Raw genomic sequence first — 12,538 nt, forward strand, 5'->3', positions numbered from 1 at the left:
GGAGGTGGCGGTGGTAGAACTGTGTAGATATGGTGTGTGGGTATGGTAACAGCATTTTCAGTGTGTTACCACCTGCAGCCACCTACAGTCACTCCTGACCACTTTTTAGAGCAGTTCAGTAGTTGCAGCAGCAGTGGCGGCATCGGAGGCAGCATTGGAGGTATAGCAGGTGAAGCAGGGAAGCGGCTATAGTAGAGGCAGAGGTAGCTCACGAGGGAGCCCGTTGAACTGCGAAATACTGGTATTGGTGACATAGCGTTGCAGCGCAATCCAAGGTGGTAGATGGAGCCTAGGAGTGCCGGAAATTGAGACAGCACATCAGCTATTTAGCCTAATTCAGACGGCTGGCAGGAAACCCAAAGCAGCTGTAGAGGGAACTCTGGAAAGCCGCAGAAACTGTAGTCTGTGAGCTGTGAGCTGCGAACTGCGAGCCGCTCTGATGTATCTTGCGTTTCAGCGGTACAGGCTGTTTATGGTGATAACATAAGGCAGTGGCAGTGGCAGAATCCTAAGAAGGCTGCAGCATTGATGCGGTGAAGCAGTTTTGGCTCTCGGAGATCAGCAGGCCAGCAGGCCAGGAGAACTGCGGAGCCGAGACCACCACAAAGCCACAGAATGGGATCATCGTAGGAGCAGGAGGACCTGGTGTTGGCATGCATTAGGGACGCAGCAAGCGGTAAGCGAATTGTAGTAGGTGTGCCACTTATGGCCACATAGAGCTACACAGGTGCTGCATACTGTGGCTTCAGGGCGGAAAAAGGGGAGCTGTGGGAGCTGCAAGATGCCAGCCGCAGGAGACAGTGAGGGGGGTATATCAGCCAGGCTTTCACCTCACTGGTCACTTGTCACCTGAAAACTGTCACCTGAAAACAGTCAAAACCTGTTTGGGAAGCAGATAACCTGTGTGGAAATAGTGAGAGCGAGTCACTGCATTGGGGGCACAGTGTGTGGCACAGTGTGTGGGATTCGACATTCTGGTGCTGACCCCAGAACGAGGTTTGTAGGAGGCTCGCCACTGACTTTCTGTTCGGCAAGAGGAAGGCAGTGAGAGTGGTGGAGGACGTTCTCTCTTCTTGCCGTGGAGCTCCTTTTAGAAGTCTTTGAAGTGTTTAAAGAGAGGAGAGTTGGTCATAGCTACAACTATAGGCCGAGTGGGTCTTGGATAACTCGCTGATAACTCCCAGGAACACAGATATTATTGCATGCTCTGACTTTTGTTCGGAAACAGGAACAACCAGGAATAACCTTGAAGCCCATTAAACGCATGCACATCCGGTAGGCCATTAAAGGTGCTAACAAACTCGAGGAGTATCTCCGGGCCCGAGCCACTTTGGGCGGAACATATCGAATTGTGTTGAGCTGAGCGGGGTTTTATCAAATAGGGTCCCACGGAGAACCCTCAGAGAGGTGGATATTATTTAGAGAAATTGTAAACTTTTCCAAGAATGCGATCAGGAAAGGAGAGGGCATCCTGTCCTCCGATTCGACGGTCACGGAAAACGCAAGCACCGAGAGTACTAAAAAAAGCTAACGCACAATCCCAAGATATGATTCAGACGCTAATATCGCCAATGGCGGGATGTTCGAAAAATCCTCAGAAGTTCCTCACAAATTTTTTTTTTTGAAAGATCCGACCGGGGTCATGATGTCAAGTCAAAGCGACCCAGAAACAAGAAATTTACAGGCACCGATCAAGCCTCTTAGTAACTTGAGTGTAATCACCCAAAAAATTGGGCGAAAGCAAGAAAGTGACAAAAAAACACGGAATGTGGATGTAGAGGCCAATACCCTAGTGCAACCAATAGATCTAACACCTGCCCAAATCAGTAACCTCGAATTATTATGTATAACAACACCTTGCCAAAGGGATCTAAAACTTAGGTAACATTGTTGAGGCATCAAAAATTGAAATGTCACTCGAAGAAATGATCGTGAAACTTGGAAATATAATAACATCATCTAGGTTACCTATAGAGGTCACCGTTGAAATAAGGAAGAATACTGTCCAAAGTAGGGTCCTCTCATCTGATAACCAGAGCTTAGCAGGAGAGAAAAGTGAACATTTAGATAAATCTATCCAGGAAAGACAGTTTGGAAAAAAAAGTACAAGCACCCCCCGTCAGAAACATTAATGTATTTAGAAAAGGATGAAGTTATAAACTTGGAAACATACTGTACAGATCAGAACACACAGAGAAACAAATCACCTAAACTACTACCTAGTCAACAAGTTAGCAACACAAAACACTAAAATTAAGTAAAGAAACAACACAAGATCAAAGATCTGGTATAAAAAAAAATCGGAATCAGCGCAACCTGGTTGTGACAATAGGAATAATCAAAAAAATTCCCTTAGCACCAAGCAGGAACTTCTGTGGAGCAAAAACACTAAAACAATAGAAAAATCAGGATTTGAGGTCTATTTGAGATATTTTTTACCAAACTTTATCACTTACTTTTGAAGCATTGACACTTCAGTCAAATAAAATGGATATTCAAATCGAAATATTGGGAACAATGGCAAATGCGGTGGCAGGAATAGATCACAAACTAGCTGAGCTAAACAGTTTGATAACTAGAGCTCAAACAGATTCATCAACCAGCTATCTGGAATGTACTTGCGCACCAATAATAAATAAATTAAAATCAATACCTGAAATCATTAACACAATATTGGAAAATGCCAAGGCAAGCCTTATATTGAATGATTGTAAGAAACTACCAGATAAGGAAGGTATATGTTTAACAGTGGAAAGTAAGCTTACAAAGACGGAGATTTTAACCGCTCAAAGTGATTTAGATGCTAAGGACCGATCATGTTCCCCAAAAATGCCGAACAAGCGACAGGAAAACATCAAACCAATAGGTGGCCAACCATCTAATCAACTCGTAGGAGAGCTACATGATGAACAAGAGGATAAAGAAGTGGACTTGACATCATTTACAATGACAAAAAGACATAGGAAAAAACTACACAAAGCAAGAAACAAAGCTAAGGCAGAATCTGGTAAAGTCAGACTCTCAAGAGGGAATGCCACTTAATACGTCTTATAAGGAAAAACTCCACTTGGAGGAACTAACTGGGAAACAAAAAGTCGATATAGGCAGGGACCAGCCAACATCAATTATCAAAACAAATACTCAGTATGTTGATATCTTTGCAAAACCATGTAACCGATTGAACCCTCAAAAGATTCCGAAAAGGAACACCCAAATAGGTGAAGTAACCTTAAGTGATACCGCAGAAATTTCACTTGATGGACCCGCGGAGGTGTAGAAAAATATCCCATCAAAGGAGACCATTTATGATAAGCAGGGAAACGGCTGTCTGGAAAAAACTGCCAGGGAGGTCACCCAAAGACGAATAAAAAAGAAGGGGGAGCAAACAATGAGGTCTCTAAACTCCGAAAAAATTTAAGCTTCAGTAGTTACAAATGGATGCAGAACAAATAAATAGAGGCATCGCAGCACAAAGATCATCTCAATTTGATGTTAACATAGTTCCAAATCCAAATTTGAACTCAATACAGCTTCCAAGCTATAATGCTTTCGCTTGATAACAAAGTTAACCACGAACCTGGGAAACAAACAGAAGCAATAGATCAAATAGAGGACAAAAATCATACAGTAAAACGGGACCATCTAGTTATAGTAAGATGTGGTAAGAACAAACAAGTAATACATAAAATCCAGCATGAATCGGAAAATTGCACCGAAAGGGAACTGCCAGTTCAAAGTACGAAACAATTAATTTTTAAACCCGTATATGAGTCCCGAGGGCAACAAGACATGTTAAATAGAGGCAATCTTCTTCGCCTTTTCCAATCGGTTCCATCAGTAGCTAATGTGTCAAATAAGGACATTGAATGCGTTGGTTTTTTACAAAACCCAGAAGGTTCACTGCCATTATCAGTAATAACTGTTACTTTTCCATCTACAATGGAGCAAAATATGAAGGAACAAGAAATTTTTCGTAGTTGGGGAATAATGATTAATAAAGTTGCCCAAAGGAACACCCCACGCCACTGATAAAAGCTGAAAAGATGCTAACATGTGAAAAGGAAAAAAAGGGCGCCCCAGTCTTCCTTGTACTAAAAAACCCGTTAGGAAAAACAGACACAGACGTCGCAAATCCATCGATCAACAAAAAGATAGAGAAGTATAGAGGGATTAATGAGAAATGGATAACAATGGCCTGACATGGGAATGATAACCAATTGCAAAACAGCCAACAACAAACATATACAAATTTAAGCATTGACAGCGAAACAATAATAATCTGTTCATGGAACACAAATGGATTAGGTAAAAAAGTTAGATAACATAACCCAAATATTTAAGTCCTATCAAATCATATTATTGCAAGAGACCTGGGCAACGGACCCTTTTATTATGCATGGATATAACGGATACTTTGAACCTGCGACTAAGCAAAATAAACACAGTCGCACTTGTGGCGGCTTAGCAATATTTATCTATTGATCTAAAAGCAGAACATAACAATTGGTCACAAACAATTGTAATGTTCAAACAGTAATGCTAAGATACAAAACTTATGACCATGAAAAATCTTTAAAACTGGTTAATATATATATTCCTCCTTTACTTAATTTAAGGAAGACTATGTGTGCTACTCTTTCCAGTTACCTACTGGAGCAAATGGTTGATGATCCCTTTGTGGATTTTATAGTCTCAGGAGACTATAATTTAAGTTTGTTAGTACCATTTACAAGAGACGACATCACACAGTCACAAGACCGACAATGGCTTATTCCTGCGCAATCAATGGAATCAACTAATAAGTCCAGGCAAAACAAAACAGGCCTACATTTTGTGAAGGATATGGAAGCTTTGGGATTACGAATACTCAATGGTAGCTTCCTAACGGATTCACCTCTGGCATGGTCATTTTTTACTCAAAATGCCAAATCACAAATTGATTACACAATGGTATCACTCAACATCTTTAACAAATTTACCTCATATTCTTTACGGAAGCTTCCTGAGAGCGATCGCAGCCAGCAAATAATTACTACAACAGTTACGAAAACAAAAAATCAACTGTATTTGTCAATACGAGGTCAGGTTGGAACCATCAACTATAGGAAACTATTTTGGAAACCACATCACAAAGATCACACCCGTGAACTAGCACAAAAACTGGTTATTGAATGCTTTCAAGAAAAAACCTCTACATCTGTAATTGATCATTGCATGAGCTTTACATGCAAACTAGTTAACCAACATGATCCCCCCACTGAAGTTAAGAATAAATATGTACCGCAGACAGAAAAAAAGGAAACAAAAATCAACTTCACATATACGGTACAGAAAATGAAATGTGTTCAAAATAATTTCAGGAAAGAGCTGGCTACGTTTCCAAACAAAAAAGAAACAATAACTAACAAAAGGCTTTAAATCAAAATCTGAGGAAACTAATGTAGGATGAAAAAACCAAAGCTAAGAATGATCTTTGGACAAAAATCTTTTATGCTAGTAACCAAGCAAATTCAAGGGAGGTCTGGAAAATGATGAATAACCTTATAAGACCGTATAAAACTGTAATAGCATCAGTATTGACCGAGACTGAATGGGTGAATTTTCTGGAACACCACTTGAACCCGGAAGCGAGACCCACCATAAAAGGAAGGATACATCAAGCCCAGAACAGGACAATGAATTTGAAATACTACAAGATCAAGTGTACAAGCTAATAAAAAAACAAAAAGATGGGGCACCAGGCCCAAATGGTATTTCTTTTGCCTTGTATAAGGAGGATCCAGTTATATGGGCAGAACATTTAACCAAGGTATTCAATTAATTAGTTTGGATAGGGGTAATACCTGAATCCTGGAGAGGGTCACTAATACCCCCCATCTTCAAAAAGGGAAATTGGGCCCTGCCGGAGAACTACCGTCTAATAACACTACAGGATACGGACGCAAGACTGTTTGCAGAGATTCTGTTGTCAAGCTTATCTGACTGGGCAAACGATAATCATATTCTCCCACCTAACAAAACAGGTTTTATCAAAGGCCTTGGAACAGCTACTAACATCATAGCCCTATCGGTATTAATGGACGAAGCAATTTAGAAAACAACCTTTGTACTCATGCTTTGTTGATTTCAAATCAGCTTTCGACTGTGTGGATAGAGAACGATTGTGGGAAAAGTTACGAATGCAAGGGATCTCACCCCTATTATTACAGCTGATTCGTCTCCTATATACAAACACTTGGGTGAGAGTGCGCATCGGGGATGGTCGGTCACTTACTAAAGAGATACCGGCAACAGGTGGACTAAAGCAAGGGTGCGTATTGGCCCCATTATTATGTAACCTGTTCTTAGCAGATTTGACAGAGGCCTTGAATAATATAAACGCTCATCCACCTAAACTTGCAGATAAACACATATAAAATCTACTATATGCACATGATGTCGTTCTTTTAAGCAATACTAAAGTGGGCTTACAATGTTTAATAGCGCGCATATTTGAGTATTCAAAAGAAAATAGGATGGTAGTAAATGAATCAAAATCCAAAGTTATGGTGATTACAAAAAACTCAAGATGGAAATACAAATCCAAATGGTTTTGGGGAAGCAGCAATTAGAACAAGTTGAAACCTACAGATATTTGGGTGTTATATTCAATGATAACGGAAATGTTATCCCCCAGAAACTCGATATCTATAGAAAAGCAAATGCTTTGACAGCCGCATTTAGGACTATCCAAAAATCAATTAGCGACCTAACTTACCGCCCTTTCCTAAAGGTGATATCTGCTAAATTGCTACCCTCTCTAACATACGGCAGTGAGGCCTTAAATGGAAAAGATGCAGTTATTATCAACAATGCTACTTCAAAAATCTTCAAAACTCTTTTTCATCTGCCAAATAACGCATCGCAAGCTCAAGTTAGGCTGGAATTTGGTCTGAATAATCAGCTGTAGTACGAAAGGGTCACGCAATTAAAGTCTGGAACAGAATAAAAAACAACCAAGACAATTTAATGTCCCAGTTACTGTGGAAAGAAATTAAAGGAAATAGCAAATCATCAGCCTGGAAATATCTGGATGCTGCTTTGGAAGAATTTGAGGTTAGGGCGATTTGGGACTCCACCATAACTCAGGAATCATTTAAGAAATGTATTAACAAAATAACAGATTACTTATTGTTGATAAGTGACAAAGCCACCTTCGCCAAAAGAAAACATGCATGGCCCATCATAAATGCCTTCTCAAAAAAGATGGTACAGCAATACCTGGACACGGCATGGTCGCAGAAAAACAAACACATTTTTACTAAAGCACTGTTTGGCGTACTGCCAGGTCTATCCCATGCACCAGCTTGGAAAAAAATTGAAAAGGACACACAATGTAGGCTGTGTAAATCTGTAGAGGAAAACATTATCCTTCTAATATGCCTCTGCCCTGAATTGAAAATGGAAAGAGTAACTATACTAAAGAGACTATTTAATGAAAGAGGGATAAGGACATGTAGACAGGCAGTGATTCGATGTTTTTCTTCGGATGATATACTCATGAATTCTGCTTTAATAAAAATGTTAATAAAAGTATGGAAAAAATTAGAAGAGCAAGAAATAGGAAACTAATAAGGATTATATTTTCTTTTAAAGTCTTAATGTATGAATTTTATCGAGACCCTTTCTTTAAAAGATGTATAGAATTTTAAGGATTTGTTGCTATTCAAAGTGTATGTAATGGAGTACTGTATGAATTTGTTTTATTGTAAGATTTTAATTAATCAAACAATAAAGATCTATCTATCTATAATTTAATTTAAAAAATAAAATATGTAAAAATAAACAGTTAAAAAACTGTAGAAAATCAGTATAAAAAAATACATATAACTTTTATTACATTTAAAAATTATTATTTAAAAAACCTTCTAAATTCACTAAAAAAACATAGGTTTCAGACATGTTATAGTTAGGAATTAGCATTTAAAAACCTTAGAAATTCACTGAAAAAACCATAGGTTTCAGGGCTGTTATAGTTAGCTGGACATATCACGCGTACAAAACCATTGAAATTCCTCCGTTATAGTTAGTTCTATTAACTATAACTCGCGTGCTCGCAATCCACTGTCACATATTACATCATTCATGACATGGTGAGAGACATCACTGATGACATCTTAAATGACATCACTGATGAGATCATCCACGTGACAATCTGATACACCTCATCATACACTAGTATAGCCTTTCATTACTCACTGTTAAATATAGAGTACCATATTTGAAACCATTGACACACCAATACAAGTTTCTAAAACCCACTCACTGATTCATAGATATGTAGACACATCTAATCACTTACCAATAGATTCACTCATACATGCTCACAAAGATCAATAGAACACTATCAAATATACGAATACACCTATATTGACATTACACACCAGCACACATCCTATTCACTTATGCAGTCATCCTACTCACTTATGCAAACAATTGATCATACTTACATTTACTCAGCTACACACTTATTCAAACACCACTTCATTTATTCATATAAATAACTTATACTTAGTGTCTTATAAAATCACTATTACAAGTATACATTTATCCATACAGTCACTCATACAATCACTGAGTCTTATGTATACTTATTTGTATACAACTACTGTCACATACACTGCCTTTTATTTTTGTACTTTGTTTGACATGTACCATTGAGAAATACATTTGCTCATCACCACACACATAAAGACATTCACTCACCCAAACAACTGTTTCCACATGCAGTCTTAACCTCATATACCTACTGAATCAACTATTCACATATCTTTGGACAGTCACGCACCCCCACCCAACCAAACACACATTCACTCTCCCATACAAATACTCAGTTAACTAATCACTAACTAATATAGACTTTAACGTATCTAGTAACCAATGTATGCAGTAGTTTACACAAGTGACAGAGTGATACAGATATTCACACAGTTTATTCACTATCACATATATTTAGTGAGACGCTTTAAATTACTTACTGAAACAGTCAATCACACTGCTACTAAATCCTCCATCCATACACTTATAAAGCCACTCATTCTTCAATGCAGAGTGCTATATATATATAATACATGTTTAAATATCGAACCAAACCATATTCACTGCATGATGTCATCAGTGATGTCATCAGTCATGCCATTTTAGATGTCATCGGTGATGTCATCAGTGATGTCACTGACCATGTCATGAATGATGTACTATGTGACATCATCAGCAGTGGATTGCTGGCACGCAAGTTATAGTTAGTAGAACTAACTATAACGGAGGAATTTCAAGGGTTTTGTACGAGTGATATGTCCAGCTAACTGTAAAAGCCCTGAAACCTTTGGTTTTTTCAGTGAATATATATATACGTATATATATATATATGCAAACATACAAGTGTTTCTGATTATATAAGTATATATTTATAAATAGTATTAAATAATAGTCAAATATATTTCATTTATGTGATATTAAAATATTTTAACATTTACTTGTTAAAACTCTCTTTATATTAAAGTTTACATTAAAAGAATTATATATTTGTTATGATATTTATGTCAACAATATATTTTTTCCGATATTTTGGCCAGCAATCTTGTTTACCACAATATTGTGACAGTGACCAATATCTAAAGTGAAGGATGGTAATGGGGCTACTTGGAGGAGTTGCCCTTACTTTGGGCAATTACTAAGGCAACAGGAGAGAGCTTTACTGTGTCTAGTCCTTGATAGAAGAGTGTGCATAAACCCCTGCAGCTGGTTCTATCCCACTCCTAATGGAGCCTCCTGTTGAAGGAGCAGCACTCACAACAAACCCTACCAATTCGGGAACAGTAACAAAAGAGCAGGATGCTAGTGAAAGATTTGAGCAACATGGTACAAGTAAAAGCTTTCTAACATATTATGGGCCTTGGCTGGAGCTTTTCCGCTGATGCAGAGGCTTTTGAGAACTACGTTTTTGCTCACATAACTTATTTGATTCTTGATTTGTTCTGTCCTTCATTTCAACCCTGAAGTTCACTTTGTTCTGTTATTGAGATCAATCTGGGGTTCTTGCTCCATAACATATTGATGTGTTTTTTTAATGTTTTATGGTCTCAGCCTTCGTATCACTGTACGTTGTCAGTAATTCCATTCACTCCTTAACTCTAATAAATGTAAATGAAACAAAACATGAAAAAAAGAAATGAAAATGTTATACAGTTTAAACAATTGTGTCTGTTCACAATCTTTTAATAATATTTTTTTAAATAAAAGCATACTTGCCAACTTCAAGAACAATCTCACCATGTGAAGAGGAGGAGGCGGGAGCGTTAAAGGGGGCGAGCCTCATGCCGAGAAGTACTTTCTTGGCACTTTTGAACCCCACCCAGCCCCAATCCAGCTCCTCCTCTAATAAAAAGGGCTTGCTGAGGCTGGTGCCAATGTTCTGGGGTGTTTTCCCCCTCAGTGGAGGTTGGCTGTTCAAAGCTGCGGAAAATGAGATGAAAATCCATAATTTACAGTGGGTCCTGCTCGTTTCAGCCCGTTTTCCTACAGCCATGTGATTTTGGCTCTTCACAGGGTGACAGGGTGACCAGGTGAAGGGAGATAATAGTGTGTGTCGCACATTTGCACCATGTGAGTTGGCAGGTATGTAAAAGAATGAAGAGAATTTGACTACAGGCAACTAATTTATTTTTTTCACTGACCTGAAACTTGGGCTCTTTGAGGAAGTCCAAAATGAAGCTGAACTGCAATGGAAGTCGATGTATCCGATAGTTCAACAGACAAAGAATTGGAGTAATCCAGACTACATCCAACAAATGCTTGAATGGTTTGCTGCTCATGTTAACCCCGAAATGGAACTCATCATTGTGGTGTGTCAGCCTAGCAGTCTGGGCTGAACTATTCATACTGGGGCACAACCAAGGTTGATTTTCATGTGATTTCTCACTATCTGAAGGAGCACAGTTAGCAAAAGAGCGATGCACTGGAATGTAGCAAGCTCTTGCAGTGTCTCCCCGACCACCCGTCTCTGCACTTGGTGCCGAGACGGGTGCAACACTCTCCGCAGCAGCGCACCACGGCTGTCCGCCCCCCACAGCTCGGGAGCGAGGTCCCGCAGCAAACAGCAGCAGCTCTACCCCTCACCCTGCGCAGCGAAGGAACTGGACATGGCTGCTGCGGGCGGGAGGGGAGAGGAAAGTAGAGTGCGAGAAGACCAGTGGAGCGCCAACACTTCCCCACTGCCACACAACGCGACACATGTGGTGAGGATGCGGCGGCAGGGGAAAGAGCGAGGCAAAGACTGCTCCGGTCCTGGCAGCGAGGACAGGGATCCCCATGGCAGAGCCAAAGGCAGAGCGGCAGGCGCACAGGAGAAGGTGGCGAGGCAGCCTCCCTAAGGTACCCAGGCTGCAGCGATGATTGGCGGCCAACAGTGCTCCTCGGTTCAGGTCCCGGGGCAGCTGCAGTGATTAGGCAATTAAGGCAAGCGGCCCCAGCGCATAGCAGGCACAGCGCGTGGGGCACCTCAGCAGGTCGGCCAGGTCCTGGACAACAGTAGCAACTAGTTAGCCAAACCTTCCGGAACATACCCACCCCAGGCCCCCAGAGAACACACTTCATCAGAGCGGCCTGTATCGCCACGGACTCTCATGGACTTCTTTACTTTTTCTTTTGTCCTGGCTGCCATTTTGCTGCTGCTCTCGGACGCTTTTCTCTGGACCCCGACCCGCCATCTTGTCCATTCCCTCGTCCTTTACCCTTTTCCCTTTTTCACCCTTGACGATCCTCAAATGTTTCTTCCCTTTTCTGATTTGCCTTTTCTCCATACCCTTGTATCCCTCCCACCCTCCCTTTGTACTGTGACTGTGTCCCCCCTCCGACCCCACTTAATTAAACTCTTCTCTTCTGTTTTTTTTGGGGTCTTGACTTAAGGAAATTTACTATGTGTATATATATGTATATAGGGATAACTCTAATCACTAGTATATGTAGTAGACCTTTGTACTCTCTATCATTACTATGTGACTCTTAGAGTATATCCATTTGTATCTCTTCCTTGAGTGACTTTACTATTTGTACATTTGCAATTTTTCTTTCTGTTTGTATCTCTTCCTTGTGTGGCTTTACATCTTGTACATTTGAATTTTTTTCTGTTTGAATCTTTTATGTAACGCTTTTAATCCTAAATCCTTATGTTTTGCGAATGAATCTTATGGAAAGCGCTCTGACACCTTCGGGTAAAGTTTGCGCCATATAAAATCACATTAAATAAATATTTTTTTTGTGGTGTAGCATAATTTCTATGCTGTTTGTGAATGATATGTACATAGTTTTGAGGACATTTTGGAAAGTGATAGAAAAGGGCAAGCACAATTTAATAAGGACCAAAAAGCACCATTTTGTGTAGTGTTTTTTCCTTTTGTCAGATATAGCACCAGATGGAAATCTTTGCTAGTTTATTGTGTAATAATTAAAGAGAAATAAGGGCAATAGAACAAGGCGGACAGCCATGGTGTCAGTTAAG

The sequence above is a fragment of the Lissotriton vulgaris genome, chromosome 8, assembly GCF_964263255.1.
Source record: "Lissotriton vulgaris chromosome 8, aLisVul1.2, whole genome shotgun sequence".
In the NCBI taxonomy this organism is placed as follows: Eukaryota; Metazoa; Chordata; class Amphibia; order Caudata; family Salamandridae; genus Lissotriton; species Lissotriton vulgaris.